Raw genomic sequence first — 17,420 nt, forward strand, 5'->3', positions numbered from 1 at the left:
GGACCGTTTTCCACACCCCTATGATTGCACCCGGAGCCAATCGGCAGCAAGCACCCATTGCCTAGCCACCCGCCCTTTCCCCAAACTGTCCTTGAAAAACCTCAGCCTCCAATTTTTGAGGAGGCTGATTTGAGTAATAATAAAACTCCAGGGGTGGTGCGCGGCACGGAGCACCGCAGGGAACTAAGTCAGGTGGCCACTGCCGCCGCCCCCGCCGAGTTTGTCGCTAGAAGGAAGATGGCGGGTCTGGAGGCGCAGTTATCTGATGAAAGAAAGGAAAAAGCAGCCCGTGCACAGTATAACTCGGAGCAGTTTACTTGTGTAAAAATGGAAGGTTATGAATATCAGATATTGATAACAAAACATGGCGATTCAGGAAATGGAAAGATTTTGGATCCAAAGAACAGAATCTGTTTTAAATTTGATCACTTAAGAAAGGAGGCAACTGATCCAAGACCCTGTGAAGTAGAAAATGCAATTGAATCATGGAGAACTTCAGTAGAAACTGCTCTGCGAGCTTACGTAAAATAACATTACCCGAATGGAGCCTGCACTGTGTATGGCAAAAAATAGATGGACAGCAAACCACTACGGCATGCATGGAAAGCCATCAGTTCCCAGCAAAAAACTTTTGGAATGGTCGCCGGAGGTCAGAATGGAGGTTTACAATCACTCCTCCAACCACTCAAGTGGCTGGCATCTTGAAAATTCAGGTTCATTATTATGAAGACGGTAATGTTCACCTAGTGCGTCATAAAGATATACAAGATTCCCTAACAGTGTCTAATGAAGTGCAAACAGCAAAAGAATTTACAAAGATTGTAGAAGCTGCAGAAAATGAGTACCAGACTGCCGTTAGTGAGAATTATCAATGTCGGACACTACTGTCAAAGCCTTACATCGACAATTGCCAGTTACACGCACTAAGATTGATTGGAACAAGATCCTTAGCTACAAGATTGGCAAAGAGATGCAGCATTTGGCCGGGCGCGGTGGCTCAACCCTGTAATCCCAGCACTTTGGGAGGCCGAGACAGGCGGATCATGAGGTCAGGAGATCGAGACCATCCTGGCTAACACGGTGAAACCCCGTCTCTACTAAAAAATACAAAAAACTAGCCGGGCGAGGTGGCGGGCGCCTGTAGTCCCAGCTACTCGGGAGGCTGAGCCAGGAGAATGGCATTAACCCGGGGGTGGAGCTTGCAGTGAGCTGAGATCTGGCCACTGCACTCCAGCCTGGGCAACAGAGCGAGACTCCGTCTCAAAAAAAAAAAAAGAGAGATGCAGAATGCATAAAATGAACATTGTATGACTGGATCATTTTAGTGTCTTTGTGTTAAAAAATTATTGCAAAAGTATTCTGAACTGTCAAGCTGCCCAGTCACATGGGCTATTGCCATTTAAAATCACTGTAATTAGTTTGATTAGAGCACAAAGCTTAGCTAATTAACCATTATTTTTCATTTTGTTCTAAGAGGACTGAAAATCAGTTTAGTTTAAATGTCTTACTTTCTGTTAGTCCTTTCTTTCTTACAATGAAGAGATGGTTCTTCTAGTTTATGGTTAAAAGTTTTTGAAGTGTTTCAAAAATATTTTACTTACTGTAACCCTAAAATTGTTATCTTTTGGTTTATCAAATGGTTAATTTTGATATTTCTCCAGTTGGTGGTTGATGGATTTAGCCATATATGCTGCTAAAGAAATTGTCTATCTTCTCTCTTTCACCTGTTCCATTTATGTAAGTTTGAGATTAGAGGGAAAACATTTTCTATATCGATTGTGTTTTTAAACCTTTCAAGAAGGTTATTTAGCTAGCTTAGTACTTAATTTTTTAAATTTTTTAATTTTTATTATTATTATTTTTCTTCTTTTTTTTTTTTGAGACGGAGTCTCGCTCTGTCGCCCAGGCTGGAGTGCAGTGGCTGGATCTCAGCTCACTGCAAGCTCCGCCTCCCGGGTTTACGCCATTCTCCTGCCTCAGCCTCTGAAGTACCTGGGACTACAGGTGCCCGCCACCGCTCCCAGCTAGTTTTTTGTATTTTTTTTTTTAGTAGAGACGGGGTTTCATCATGTTAGCCAGGATGGTCTCCATCTCCTGACCTCGTGATCCGCCCGTCTCGGCCTCCCAAAGTGCAGGGATTACAGGCTTGAGCCACCGTGCCCGGCCTTAATTTTTTTTAAACAAGGCAAGGTCTAATGCTGTTTTGAGATTCTGAAATTAAATGAAAATACTTATTTCAGAAATGCATTTAATGCTTTTTTCTTGTGACAGTTATGCACATCAGCTTGAATTCCATATGTCCCAGAGTTATTTTTATGATAAAGCCACAAATGTATTATAACAAGGCAAATTGTAATATATATAATCCTGAACTCAAAGAAGAAAAAAAAAAAAAACAAACTCTGATCTTCTGTATACCCGGCCCTACGTGTATAAAAGTCTTTCTCAGGCCGGGCGCGATGGCTCAAGCCTGTAATCCCAGCACTTTGGGAGGCCGAGACGGGCGGATCACGAGGTCAGGAGATTGAGACCATCCTGGCTAACACGGTGAAACCCCGTCTCTACTAAAAATACAAAAACTTAGCCGGGCGAGGTGGCGGGCGCCTGTAGTCCCAGCTACTCGGGAGGCTGAGGCAGGAGAATGGCGTGAACCCGGGAGGCGGAGCTTGCAGTGAGCTGAGATCCGGCCACTGCACTCCAGCCTGGGTGACAGAGCGAGACTCCGTCTCAAAAAAAAAAAAAAAAAAAAGAAACCCCGTCTCTACTAAAAAATACAAAAAACTAGCCGGGCGAGCTGGCGGGCGCCTGTAGTCCCAGCTACTCGGGAGGCCAAGGCAGGAGAATGGCCTAAACCCGGGAGGCCGAGCTTGCAGTGAGCTGAGATGCGGCCACTGCACTCTAGCCTGGGGGACAGAGCGAGACTCCCTCTCAAAAAAAAAAAAAAAGTCTTTCTCTTGCAATTCCCCTGCCTTGATAAATCTACTCTATCTAGGCAACAGGCAAGAAGAATACATTGGGAGGTGACAAAAGGGTGGCTCAGAAGGTCCTATCGTATCTACAACTGCTGCTGCTCAGATGCTTTCAGCTTGAAATCATCAATATGCCAGGTCAGGGTATTTTGGGGTGTTATGTCCTTAACTCCTTTGGTCCAAAGAGTTGATTTTACTAATCATTCTGCTTGTGTTAAAAGGACACAAAAATAGATGTGTACCCGCCCCCCACCCGCTACACCCTTGTTCTGCTCTGTAATCTTTGCACATACCAGAGATTTCGTAAGTTCTGTGAGTACCTGGTTTTCTGCACGTACCAGAGATTTTGTTTTGCACATACCAGAGATTTTGTAAGTTCTGAGGCAAGGTCACAAGACGTGTTTAAGTAAAATAAACTCTTGCTGCCATAAACCTGCTCTCCCGCCTCAAAGTTTGAACCAAAATATCAGAAATGGCAGGAACCAATCATAGTTAGCCAAATCGCCTTGTTCAAACACTAGCCAATCATATATCTGATTTGTATAATAACTCTATGCCCACTTTTCTTAGACTATATAACATTGTTCGGAGCTGAGTGGGGGAGCTCTCCTGCCCGTCTCGTTTCACGAGCGAGGGAGAGTTCCAGGTTCGAACCTGTAATAAAGATCCTTGCTGCTTAGCTTTAACTCTGGACTCTGGTGGTCTTCAGGGAATAAACGGTCTGGGCATAACACATGGGGGCTCGTCCGGGATTTCCCCCAAGCCCACCAGACCCCCAAGTCAACGGATCTTAATCTGTAGGTAAGCCGGCTTTGTCACTGTCTCTGTCTTTGTCTCTGTCTGTCTCCCTGAAATTTCGCGAAATCCGTAATCTGTAATCTGTATTGGTCTGTTCTGTAAGTGGCACGGTCTTGGCGGACGCGCTAGAAGACAGCCACTCGGGACTGGTGGGAGACGTTCCCCAGTGCCCATCTGGGGGCCTCCATCCTTGGTTGCCCCGTCTGACTCAGGTCGGAAGTCCGACACGCTTTCGCGAATGCTCATCGTTATTACTGTCTGTCCGTTATTGTTAAGTGTTAAGTGTAAGCCCAAAACGAAACATAAAACCTTTTCTTCCCCTTCCAGGACCGGACCTGTCGGATACTCCCCTCTGCTTCACACTCATTTTCGTCCCCCCTTCTCTTTGTAGGAGCAGTCCAAAGATGGGCAACAACCAGAGCACGCCGCTCTCACTCCTTGTTACCAATTTTAAGGATGTGAAGGCTCGGGGGCGTAACTTAAGCGTAGAACTAAAGAAGGGAAAGCTAGTTACTTTCTGCCGTTCGGAGTGGCCCTCTTTTGGCGTAGGGTGGCCCTCCGAAGGAACTTTTCTGTCTCTCTATTATTACTAAGGTAAAAACTAAGATTTTCCTGCCAGGGCAGTCAGGACATCCTGATCAAATTCCTTATATTCTAGTGTGGCAGGATCTTGTGGAAAACCCACCACCCTGGATAACTCCATTCATCCCTGAGCCCTGCAAAGTCCTAGTAACGCGACCTACAAGACAAAAGACTCCCTCTGCTCCCTCGGCCCCTGTGCTGCCGGACAGCCAGGACCCCCTAACGTTAGAACCCACATTTCCCCCACCATAATCGCACCTTATCCCGCAGGACCCAGTCCCCCAGGGTGGTGCTTCCGAAGAAGGAAACCGAGAAGCGGAAGCAGCCGAGAGCGAAAGTAACCTGGGGGGGCCGGCCGGCCGAACACGAGGCCGCGTACAGCGGGACCAAGCTTCCCGACTCCCTGACTCCACTGTAGCCCTGCCTCTCAGAGAAATAGGATCGCTCGATGATACCGGGCTCTCCCGTCTCATGTATTGGCCTTTTTCCACCAGTGATTTATACAATTAGAAGTCCCAAAATGCTCGGTTCTCAGATAATCCCAAAGATCTAACCTCGTTGTTAGTGTCATGTTTACTCACCAGCCGACCTGGGATGACTGTCAACAGCTCCTCCGAATCCTGTTCACAACGGAGGAGCGGGAAAGAATCCAAGTTGAGGCCAGAAAACTGGTTCCAGGAGATGACGGCCAGCCAACTGCAAATCCTGACCTCATTAATGCGGCTTTCCCTTTGACCCGGCCCAGATGGGACTACAACACGGCAGAAGGTAGGGGACGACTGCTCATTTATCGCCAGACTCTAATGGCGGGTCTCCGGGCTGCAGCTCGCAAGCCCACCAATTTGGCTAAAGTATATTCTGTGTTACAAGGTAAGACAGAAAGCCCCGCTGTGTATTTAGAGAGATTAATGGAAGCCTTCAGACAGTTTACCCCTATGGACCCGGAAGCACCGGAAAATCAGGCAGCGGTAGTAATGTCCTTTGTAAACCAGGCAACACCAGATATTAAAAGAAAACTCCAGAAATTAGAAGGTTTAGAGGGAAAGCAGATTCAGGACCTCCTTCAGATGGCCCAGCGAGTTTATAATAATAGGGATACTCCAGAAGAAAAACAGTTCAAGGCAACCAAAGAAATGACCAAAGTCTTAGTAGCAGCTTTCCCCCAGGCAGGAAATGGCCAAAACAGAAAGCAGAAAAAGCAAGGCCCTAGGCAAGGATTAGAAAAAGATCAGTGTGCTTATTGCAAAGAACGTGGCCACTGGATTAAAGACTGCCCAAAGAAACGGAGACCAGCTAACCCTACCTCCGTACTCATTACCCAGGACTCTGACTAGGGAGGACGGGGTTCGGACCCCCTCCCCGAACCCAGGGTAACTTTGCAAGTGGAGGGGTCCCCAGTTCGCTTCTTGGTCGATACTGGGGCGGAACGCTCAGTCCTAACCAAACCAATTGGAAAAATATCTAAGAAAACATCCTGGGTGCACGGGGCCACAGGCATCAAAAAATACCCCTGGACAACCCAGAGGACTGTAGACTTAGGAACGGGAAAAGTCTCCCATTCCTTCCTAGTCATCCCAGAGAGCCCCTGCCCTCTACTAGGGAGGGACTTGCTGACAAAGATGGGGGCCCAAATCCACTTTGAGCCAGAAGGGCCCAAGATAACTGATTCCCAAAACAGGCCAATATCTATCCTGACTGTCACCTTAGAAGATGAGTACCGACTCCATCAAGAGCAAAAGCCCCCCGATCAGGGAATTGACTCTTGGCTCCAGCGTTTCCCTGAAGCGTGGGCAGAAACTGGGGGCTTGGGGCTAGCTAAACATCAACCTGCCATATTTATGGAAGTTAAGCCAGGGACGGACCCGGTTCGGGTTCGGCAATATCCTATGCCCCTGGAGGCAAGAGAAGGAATTACGCCCCATATCCGCCGACTCCTAGACCAGGGAGTCCTACGGGCTTGCCACTCATCCTGGAATACTCCACTGTTACCTGTTCGTAAACCCAACAGTACGGACTACAGGCCAGTACAGGATTTAAGAGAAGTTAATAAAAGGATCATGGACATACATCCCACTGTGCCCAATCCATACACCCTTCTGAGTGCCTTACATCCCAAAAAACAGTGGTATACCATTCTTGATCTAAAAGACGCTTTCTTCAGCCTTCCTCTGGCTCCCAAAAGTCAAGAACTCTTTGCATTTCAATGGACGGATCCTGAGAGGGGCATCAACGGTCAGCTAACATGGACCAGACTGCCACAAGGGTTCAAGAACTCGCCAACCCTGTTCGATGAAGCCCTTCATGAAGATCTGGGTGAGTACCGGCGGCAACACCCTGAAATAACTCTTTTGCAATATGTTGATGATCTCTTAATAGCGGCCAGGTCCCCGGAAACTTGTGTTCAAGGGACTGAGGACCTCCTGAAGACTCTGGGGGAGCTAGGCTACCGAGCCTCAGCAACAAAGGCTCAGATCCGCAAGTCGGAGGTAACTTATCTGGGGTACCTATTAAAAGGGGGACAACGCTGGCTAACCAAAGCCCGAAAGGAAACAGTCCTACGCATCCCTAGACCCCAGTCAACATGGCAAGTGAGAGAATTCCTGGGGTCGGCAGGGTTCTGTAGGTTATGGATACCCGGATTTGCTGAGTTAGCCAAGCCCCTATACCAGGCAACAAAGGAACGGCAGCCCGTCAATTGGACGGAAGAGGCTGAGCTGGCCTTTCAGCAAATCAAAACTGCCTTGTTATCAGCCCCCGCGCTGGGGCTCCCTGATGTCTCCAAGCCCTTCCACTTATACGTGGATGAAAGTAAGGGTGTTGCAAAAGCCGTGTTAACACAGCACCTAGGCCCCTGGCAGAGGCCAGTTGCCTATTTGTCAAAAAAATTAAATTCAGTGGCTGCTGGCTGGCCACCCTGCCTCCGGATAATCGCGGCGACCGCCCTAATGGTCCGAGACGCTAATAAACTTATCATGGGGCAAGAGTTGCGCGTTATAACCCCGCATGCCATTGAAGGCGTCCTCCGGCAGCCGCCGGACCGATGAATGAGTAACGCCCGGCTCACCCACTATCAAGGACTGCTGTTAAACCCCCTCAGAATAACTTTTCTGCCCCCAACCTCTTTAAACCCTGCTTCACTGCTGCCAAATCCAGACTTGGACGCCCCGTCCCATGAGTGCACTGAGATACTGGCTCAGGTGCATGGGGTGCGGGAGGACCTGCAAGATGGTCTGCTCCCCGACACAGAACTCACCTGGTTCACTGATGGCAGCAGCTACGTCCACCAAGGCCAGCGGTATGCAGGAGCGGCTTTAACGTCAGAGACTGAGGTAATCTGGGCGGAACCCTTGCCTCCAGGGACATCGGCCCAAAGAGCCGAACTGATAGCCCTTACACAGGCCCTCACCCTAGGGGCAGAGAAAAAACTAACAGTATACACGGATAGCCGCTATGCTTTCGCTACTGCGCACATACATGGGGCCATCTACAGAGAAAGGGGACTATTAACAGCCGAAGGCAAAGAAATAAAAAACAAGCAAGAGATCCTAGCTCTATTAACTGCTTTGTGGAAACCAAAGAAATTGGCTATCGTACATTGCCCTGGGCATCAGAAACTAACTACGCCAATTGCTCGAGGCAACTTCTTAGCCGACCAAACCGCAAGGAGCATAGCAAAAGCTCCCAGTCAGCTCCGCGCGCTCCAGCTCCCCGATCCTGGCCCGCGAAATTTGCCATGTTTTCCCGACTATACCGAACAGGATCGCGAATGGATGAACACGCTTCCCCTAAAACAGGTTAAAAATGGGTGGTGGACTGATATAAATAACCAAACCATCCTACCAGAAAAATTAGGACGGCAGGTGTTAGAACACATCCACCGGACAACCCACCTGGGTGCCTGGCGAATGATGGACTTAATCAGGCACGCCAAGTTTAGAATCAGGCGCATAGCTGAACTGGCCAGCGATGTCACAACAAATTGCAAAGCCTGCCAACTAAACAACGCTTGCCCCCAAACCCAGACCACTGCAGGAATTAGGTGTAGAGGAACTAGGCCTGGTATCTATTAGGAAATAGACTTTACTGAGATAAAGCCTGGAAAATATGGGTATCAGTACTTACTTGTCTTTGTAAATACTTTTTCAGGATGGACAGAAGCGTTGCCAACTAAAAGAGAAACTGCTCAGGTTGTAGCAAAGAAAATTTTAGAAGAAATCCTCCCCAGGTATGGCTTTCCCGTCCAAATAGGGTCAGACAATGGACCAGCCTTCGTTGCTAAGGTAAGTCAGGATTTGGCTTCCATTCTGGGGGCAAATTGGAAATTACATTGTGCTTATAGGCCCCAAAGCTCAGGACAGGTAGAAAAGATAAATCGGACTCTGAAGGAGACCTTAACTAAATTAACCATAGAGACTGGCGCTAATTGGGTAGTACTTCTCCCCTACGCTCTGTTCCGGGCCCGAAATACCCCTTACAGACTAGGCCTCACACCATATGAAATCATGTATGGCAGACCCCCACCCCTGGTCCCCAGTCTAAAAGATGACTTACTCAAACCTGAAACTGAAAATGTCTCTGAGCTCCTGTTCTCCTTACAAGCCTTACAGAAAATTCACCAGGAAATTTGGCCCAGACTACGAAAACTGTACGAGGCAGGACCTCCGCCGACGCCTCATCCGTTCCAGCCGGGAGACTGGGTCCTAGTCAAGCGCCACCGGCAAGAAACTCTTCAACCCAGGTGGAAAGGACCACTGCAAGTACTCCTGACTACTCCCACCGCTCTCAAAGTAGAAGGCATCGCTTCGTGGATCCACTACACACACGTCAAACCAGTGGACCCAACATCCGACCTTCTCGAGCCGTCTGGAGCACCGGTTACATGGACTATAGACAAAGCTAAGAACAATCTCTTAAAGCTAACCCTGTGCCGTCATCCCCATAGCCGTAACCATGTCTAGCTTACCTATACTTTTATGCCTTATGCATCTGACTCTCCTCACTGCTGCGCCGTCTAATCCCTATATCTGGAGGTTCTGGCTCTATGAGAACAAAACTCACCCCGGGGAAACCCCCCAAGCGGGCAAACTGCTAGCTAGCGCAGACTGCCCCCCCTCAGGGTGTAATACTATAGTTTACCTCAATTTCACTAGGTTCCAGATTGCCCAACCAGCAATACTCATGATCTGTTTTGAATATAATCAAACTGAATATAATTGTAAAAATTATTGGTGGCACCAGAGTGCAGGTTGCCCATATAGCTACTGTAAGACGCACTCTGTCCGATACTGGAAAGAACGACAAGGGTAGTATTTTTACAAAACTGAGTCTCCCGTCACTTACACTTGGATAATTAAAGACCCATGGAACTCTCGGTGAACAACCCCACAACATGGGGGAGTATATTACTCATCAACTAGTACCTGGCCCAGTAGCCATTTATATCTGTGGAGAAGTCTAGTCCAAATTCAACCCTTAATCCACACACAAATCCACAGGCAAGAAACCAAGCTATCACAAGACTTGCAGCCCTTCTCCTGGCTAACTCTATTACGGGAAGGGCTAGCATTCGCCAACCTCACTGGTTTAGGCAACCTGTCCTCTTGCTTTATGTGTGCAACCCTAGGAAGACCACCATTAACGGCTGTTCCTCTATCCTCCCCTCCCACAAACTATACAGGTTTTAACTCATCGATAGTCACGATACCCGATGTGGCCCTGTACCGTGACCCATACCAAGAGAAATACCCCTATTGTTATTCGGCATTTAGCAACAGCCTCTGTAACCAATCGGCTACATACCCTAATAGTCCCATATATGCTCCCCCTGGTGTGTTCTTCTGGTGTAATATAACTCTGTTAAAAACTCTGTCCAAAAGCATCTCTGACAGACAGTTGTGTATCCCTGTTACCCTAGTTCCCCGACTGACACTGCTAACCCTGGCAGAGTTCATAGGCTGGGCAGGGACCGCCCCAACTAAAACTGCGCGACATAAACGAGCAGTTTTTCTACCACTAATTGCCGGAATATCCTTAACCACCTCTGTCGTCGCAGCGGGGTTAGCAGGAGGGGCCCTACAACACTCCATGGTAGAAAACGACAAGCTGTTACAACAATTCTCTGTTGCTATGGAAGACTCCGCCTATTCCCTAGCCTCCCTTCAGCGGCAGCTCACCTCCCTAGCACAGGTCACCCTTCAAAACCGCAGAGCCTTAGACTTACTCACGGCTGAGAAAGGAGGTACCTGTATGTTCCTCAAAGAAAAATGCTGTTTCTATATAAATAAGTCAGGGTTAGTTAAAGAAAGAGTCCAACGCCTACACGAACTAAGCTTAGAAATGAAAAAGCAACAATTCACTACAGCCGCTAACAATTGGTGGAGCTCTTCAATGTTTTCCCTTCTGGCACCCCTTTTAGGCCCCCTAATGTCTTTACTACTTCTATTCACTATAGGCCCCTGTGTGGTAAATAAAATTTTACAATTTGTCAGAGAAAGGTTTGATACCATCCAACTAATGGTCCTCCGTAGCCATCACCAGCCTCTCCTGCACCCAGAAAGTGAGGCTATATTATAAAACTCTAGAAATCCAAGGTTGGACATCCAGTTACTTATGAGAAGGGGGAAATAAAAGGACACAAAAATAGATGTGTACCCGCCCCCCACCCGCTACACCCTTGTTCTGCTCTCTAATCGTTGCACATACCAGAGATTTCATAAGTTCTGTGAGTACCTGGTTTTCTGCACGTACCAGAGATTTTGTTTTGCACATACCAGAGATTTTGTAAGTTCTGAGGCAAGGTCACAAGGCGTGTTTAAGTAAAATAAACTCTTGCTGCCATAAACCTGCTCTCCCGCCTCAAAGTTTGAACCAAAATATCAGAAATGGCAGGAACCAATCATAGTTAGCCAAATCGCCTTGTTCAAACACTAGCCAATCATATATCTGATTTGTATAATAACTCTATGCCCACTTTTCTTAGACTATATAACATTGTTCGGAGCTGAGTGGGGGAGCTCTCCTGCCCGTCTCGTTTCACGAGCGAGGGAGAGTTCCAGGTTCGAACCTGTAATAAAGATCCTTGCTGCTTAGCTTTAACTCTGGACTCTGGTGGTCTTCTTCGGGGAATAAACGGTCTGGGCATAACAGTGTGTATTTGAAAATTGCCTTCAAAACAAAACCCATGCCTTAGCCACTATGTGGTCCCAACTTAGCAGGTTACTGTAGGTTTCTGAGATGGGTGGGGGAAGGGAAAGGAGGGGGAGGGTTGAACATGGGTTAGCCAAATTCCTCAAATGTTTGTAGCTGTAGAACCCCTTTTGTTTTATTTGAAGAATTTTTATGAGACCAGAAATCGAAGACCTTTCCTTGGGAAGCTGATCTCTCACTCCCTGGGAGGATGCTCAGCCTTGCCTGACTTGGTGCCCTCAGAGAGATGCCTTCTGTGGCTCTTGCGGTGGGGTCGGGTAACAGCAGGAAGCCTGTTGACAGGTAACAGCAAGAGAACAGGTGTGGGGGCGCTGGGTCTGGGGAGAGGGCTCTCAGCGACCTGCTTATAGCTCCAGGAACCTTCCAAGCAGGCACGGAGGAGACCTCTCTGAGTAGTGGCCCAGGAGGAGCAGGCAGGCGCCCGGGCAAGGGAATAGGTGGTTACAGCATTTCCAGGTCACTGCAGAAGACAGAAGGGGAACATGGCAAGTCCAGCTGGGACTTGAAATTCCCTGAGTTCATTATGCTCATTTATCTTTGTACACTTTCCCACACAGCAGCTTACTCCATCTCCACAACGCTTCAGGAAGTGGGCAAGGTGGATACTGCGCCTCACAGTTTTCAGCACTGAGGGCAGAGTTTCTGTGACTTGTCAAGGTCACACAATCAAAGGTCACAGAAGGGAGGGCACCATGGGAGCCCAGGATGTCCATGCTCTTTCTACTCTGTCATTCAGCATCGGCGGGTTTGGAATCTTCAAATTTGGGGGATCCATTTGGTCTAGAAAGTGTGGGTGTGGCCTGCGGTTACCTGGGAGAGGCATGAGTGCCCCTGGGAGGGGGGTGCCTCATGCAGGCTGTGCAATGCCCCCAACTGGAGAAGGGGTGCCTCATGCAGGCTGTGCAATGCCTCAGACAGGAGAGGGGGGTGCCTCACGCAGGCTGTGCAATGCCCCACCTGGAGAAGGGGTACCTCATGCAGGGGCTGGTTTAGGAGGCAAGAGGTTAGATTCATGAACTGTGAGCGAGGGGATTGAATGCGGAGGAGGGGGCCCGAGACCGGGAGGGGCAGAGAACAGATCCAGGAAAGGGTTCCGGGGCCTTGAGGCCCTGATGGGCCAGATGCGTCCCCGGTCTGGGCCCAGCCTGCAGTGCGGGCCCAGCCTGCAGTTCAGGCCCAGCTGGGTGGAGGCACCGCCCCGGGGCTCCAGGCTGATTCAGACACCAGACGCCCCCTTCCGGGGTCCTCACCTCCCACATTCCATCAGCTGCTGCTCCCTCTGGTATTGTTTACTTTTCTCTGGGTTTATTTACCCGGTCCCGACCCCCTCATTATTGCCTTGTGTTATCACCCAGAGTTTTACCATGAGTAAAACCTACCTGTTTTGTTTATTTGTTTTATGACTTTCTTAAAAGTAAAAATAAAAATAAAAAACAAGGAAGTCATTTGGATGTTTACAAACAAACAAACAAACAGAAACAAGGTGGGCTCCTATCACCCTGGCTTGGAAAGGGGCGGGCACCAGTTACACTCCTGAGAGGCAGGAGCAGAGCTGTGACTCCAGCTTGATTAGTTTACTATGGTAAAGTGTGCATAATGTAAAATTCATCATTTTAAACAGTTTAATTTATTATTTATTTATTTTTAGAGACAGGGTCTCCCTCTTGCCCAGGCTGGAGTGCAGTTGCGTGATCACAGCTTACTGTAGCTTCAAACTCCTGGGCTCAAGCAATCCTCCCACCTCAGCCTCCTGAGTAGCTGGGACTACAGGAGGGGACCACGGTGGCAGGCCAGATCTCACTAACGCAGGCCTCCAGCACAGCTGTTTCAGGACTGACTGAGTGGTTAAGTTAAATATTAAAAGCTGAAGAAAAGCCAGTAGGAGTTATTGATAAATCATTTTTAGGCGGATAGTAAGTGTAAAGGTTCTCGGTGGAAATGTTCTTGTCATAAGAAACAACCCCTGAACTATCTCTTTTCTAACAGAAAAGGTGGCTTGAAGGGCTGTGCTGGCAAGCTTTAATATGCAAATGCAGGCCATTAGAAACTGGGCTCATTCAATATGGCGATTCCCACCATCTTCTCCTTGTAACCAGGTGTACCAGGTGTCTTGGGCCACCTCAGATAACACCATGTGTTCGGAACATCTTAGCGACCCACATTTGCATATTAAAGGACTAAGGTGGGAGGCCAGGTTTTTCGAGGGCTATGTAAACCACTCACCTGATCAAACCAATCCCCTGGGGCTTATGGAAACCAGACATCACTTCCTCCAGCATCCCAATAGAAGCAGACACTTTTCTGCCCCACATGGGGTTTTCTTTTTGTTTGAATCCCCCCTCCCTCTGTCTCTGTATAGGGGAGTTTTCCTCTTCCTTCCTTCCTTCTTGCCTGTTAAACTTTTCATTCCTTAAAATCACTCCACGTGTGTCCATGTCGTTAATCCTATCAGTGCGAGACCGAGGATGCTGGTGTTCCTCCAGTCATCGGAGCCGTATCACAAAGGCTAGAATGTAACAAAAGCCCACCAAGAGTTTTGCCGAGGCCTTTCCTGGGCCTTAAAGCATGACAAAACAATGAATGAATTCTTAACAGGACCCATTTAGGATTAAACAACTTTTATTGGGGGTCTGAAGAAACTCCCCAAGCCTCCACAAACACGTTTATTGGAGGTCTGAAGGAACTCCCCAAACCTCCATGATTTAGCAGGAGACAAGATAAGGGTAATCACCCCAGCACCCAGACCCATTTAGATAAACTTACTGAGGCTCCTGAAGAAGGTCTTCGGACTCAGACCTTAGTTATAGATTGAAAGAAGTTATCACTTATGTCTTTAGATGAATGCACACTTACACACAGACATAGAGCTTAGAAGGTATATAAGCTCTGAAAAACTTTGTAATTTTGAGTTGGTCTGGTGATAATTTCCAGGCCTTCTTTCTGTAACCGGTTACAGAAATAAAAACTCTCTTCCTCCCCAGTTCATCTGCATCTCATTACTGGGCCTCGAGAACCAGCAGCCTGACCTCAGTTTGGGCCAGGAACACCGCCATGCCCAGGTAATTTTATTTTTTTTAATTTTTGGTAGAGGCTGAGTCTCACTATGTTGCCCAGGCTGGTCTCCAACTACTGGCCTCAAGGCATCCTCCTGCTTTGTACTCCCAAAACACTGGATTATAGGCATGAGCCATCATACCTAGTCATGCCATTTAACCATTTTTAATTGTATAACTCAATAGCACTTAGTACATTCACAATTTTGTGCAACCCTCCCCACTATCTAGTTCCAGCATATTCCATCATTCCAAAATTCCAAATGGAAATCCTTCTACCTATGAAGCGGTCATTCCCCACTCCCCTTTTCCTCTACCCGCTGGCAACCACCAATCTATTTTCTGTCTCTACGGATTTGCCTAGTCTGGATATTTCATATAAATGGCATCATGCGGCTGGGCACGGTGGCTCATGCCTGTAATCCCAGCACTTTGAGAGGCCAAGGCAGGCGGATCAGGAGGTCAGGAGATTGAAACCATCCTGGCCAACATGGTGAAACCCTGTCTCTACTAAAAATGCAGAAATTAGCCGGGCATGGTGGCGGCACTTGTAGTCTCAGCTACTTGGGAGGCTGAGGCAGGAGAATCGCTTGAACCCAGGAGGCCGAGGTTGTGGTGGGCCGAGATGGCACCACTGCACTCCTACCTGGGTGACAGAGCAAGACTCCATCTCAAAAAAAATTAAAAAAAAAATAAATAAATGGCATTATACAATATGAGGCCTTTTGTATCTGTCTTCTTTCACTTAGAATGTTTCTTAGGTTGGTTCATGTTATAGCATGTAGTACTTCATTCCTTTTTATGACTGAATAATATTTCATTGCATGGATATGCCACTTTTATTCATTCATCGGCTGATGACATCTAGTTGTTTCTACCTTTTGGCTATTGTGAAGAATGTTGCTGTGAACATTTGTGTACACATTTTTGTTTGAACACTTGTTTTCAGTTCTTAGGAGTTGAATACCTAGGAGTGAAATTGCTGGATTACACTGCTAATTCTATGATTAACTTAGGAACATTGGTTTGATTTTAGTTACATAACTCAGATTCTAATTTTATGTCACCATGCCTCAGTTTCCCTATGGGACAGGGTGCTGAGGTGTCAGGTCAGACTGGTACCACAGCCTGCCAGGCCAGGGCCACCTGCAAGGGTAAAGAGACTGTATCTCCCATTGTGCTAGTTCTCCCCTTCTTGTTCCCTGGCTGCTAGGAATGTGCATAACGACCAGCATGGATTCAGTGCTTACCAAGTTCCAGACGCCATTCCCAATGGAAAGTGTGAATGAAATGGCACTTGTCCTTTTACCTGAAATCCTTCCTCATGGCACTCTCATCCATTTTATTTCATTTTTATTTATTTATTTAGAGACAAGGTCTTGCCCTGTTGCCCAGGCTGGAGCGCAGTGGCATGATCACGGCTCGCTACAGCCTTGACTTCTTGGGCTCAAGCAATCCTCCAGCTTCAGCCTTCTGAGTACCTGGGACTACATGCATGCACCATCACACTCAGCTAATTTTTAAATTTTTTGTAGACACGGGGTCTCGCTATGTTCCTCAGGCTGGTCATTCCCTCCTGGGCTCAAGCGATCCTCCTGTCTTGGCCTCCCAAAATGCTGAGATTACTGATATGAGCCACTGTGCCCAGCCCCTCCTCTATTTGAATATTATTTCAGTCATTTAATCAAATGTCCAGGTGTGTATGGAATGGTGAGGTGTATATGGAATGGTAACAAGGTTTGGCTTCCTATGTCCCAGACCCCCTTAATCACTGTGGGAATGCTCTTGTGTCTGGGACCCCAGGACTTATGGCAGGGGCAATATGATATAGTGACTACGCTACCTCCTGGCTGTGTGACCTGGGCCAAATTCCTTAACTGCCTATACCTGAGTTCTTCATCTATAAAAAAAAGAGCATTTAAAAAAATAGAGTTGTGAGCATAGAAGTTAGTACATGTAACACAGAGGTCCATGTTCTAACCCCAAAACCTGTGAATGTGACCTTATTTGGGAAAAGAGTCTTTGCAGATGTAATTAAGTCAGGGATCTTGAGATAAGGAGATCATCTTGGATTATCCAAGTGGGCTCTAAATCCAGTGACAATGACAGGGGCAGAAGAGGAGGAGACATGCAGGGAGGAGGAGGTTGGAGTGAGGCAGCCACACACCAAAGAACACCTGGGGCCACTGGGCGCTAGAAGGGGCAAGGAAGGAGTCTCCTCTTGAGCCTTTGGAGGGAGCTTGGCCCAGCCAAATACCTTTTCAGATTCCAGTTTCCAGAACTGCAAGAAAATAAGTTCCTGTCGTTTTAAGCCACCCAATTTTTGGCAATTTATTACAGCATCCACAGGAAACTAATACAATGCTTAAAGTAGGACTCTTCTTAAGGAAGTGAGAGTGAGCTTCTATTATATTAGGGTTAGCTATGATTTTGCTCCCTGAGCTGTGTCAACCACAGCCTAGAGAGTGCTGGGCCACAGGCATCCCTGGGCTGTATGCTGGGACTACGGGTGGCTCCGGGCTCTCTGCAGCTTTTAAAATGGTCACACAGGCTCTCACGCCTAGTGGATACTTCCTCCCCTGAGGACTGACTTAGAATTTCAGAAGACCTCCGGACTCAGGCCAGTTCCCACAGCATCACGGAATATCTGGCTACGGGGAGTCCTCCTGGGAGCTGCTCTAGCAGGGGCCCGGGGCTGGGGCTGCAGCTTTAGCAACCTTCAGGGACAGTGGGGGTGTCCATCCTGCATTGCCCAGTGCCAGAAGGTCTATTCTGACCCAGTGTGCCCTGTCCGCTTAGATGCAGTGCCAGA

At 47.8% G+C, this 17,420-nt stretch overlaps 1 protein-coding gene and 1 pseudogene across 1 annotated transcript in view; both read left to right on the forward strand.

The window, feature by feature from the left end:
• Positions 1 to 17,420, forward strand: part of MFGE8 (milk fat globule EGF and factor V/VIII domain containing) — a 174,892-nt gene that overhangs the window by 60,412 nt on the left and 97,060 nt on the right. The gene's annotated exons all lie outside the window — the stretch shown is intronic.
• On the forward strand, positions 238 to 15,897 carry LOC126959242 (F-actin-capping protein subunit alpha-2-like; annotated as a pseudogene).

This window comes from Macaca thibetana, chromosome 7 (assembly GCF_024542745.1).
Source record: "Macaca thibetana thibetana isolate TM-01 chromosome 7, ASM2454274v1, whole genome shotgun sequence".
Taxonomy (NCBI): Eukaryota; Metazoa; Chordata; class Mammalia; order Primates; family Cercopithecidae; genus Macaca; species Macaca thibetana.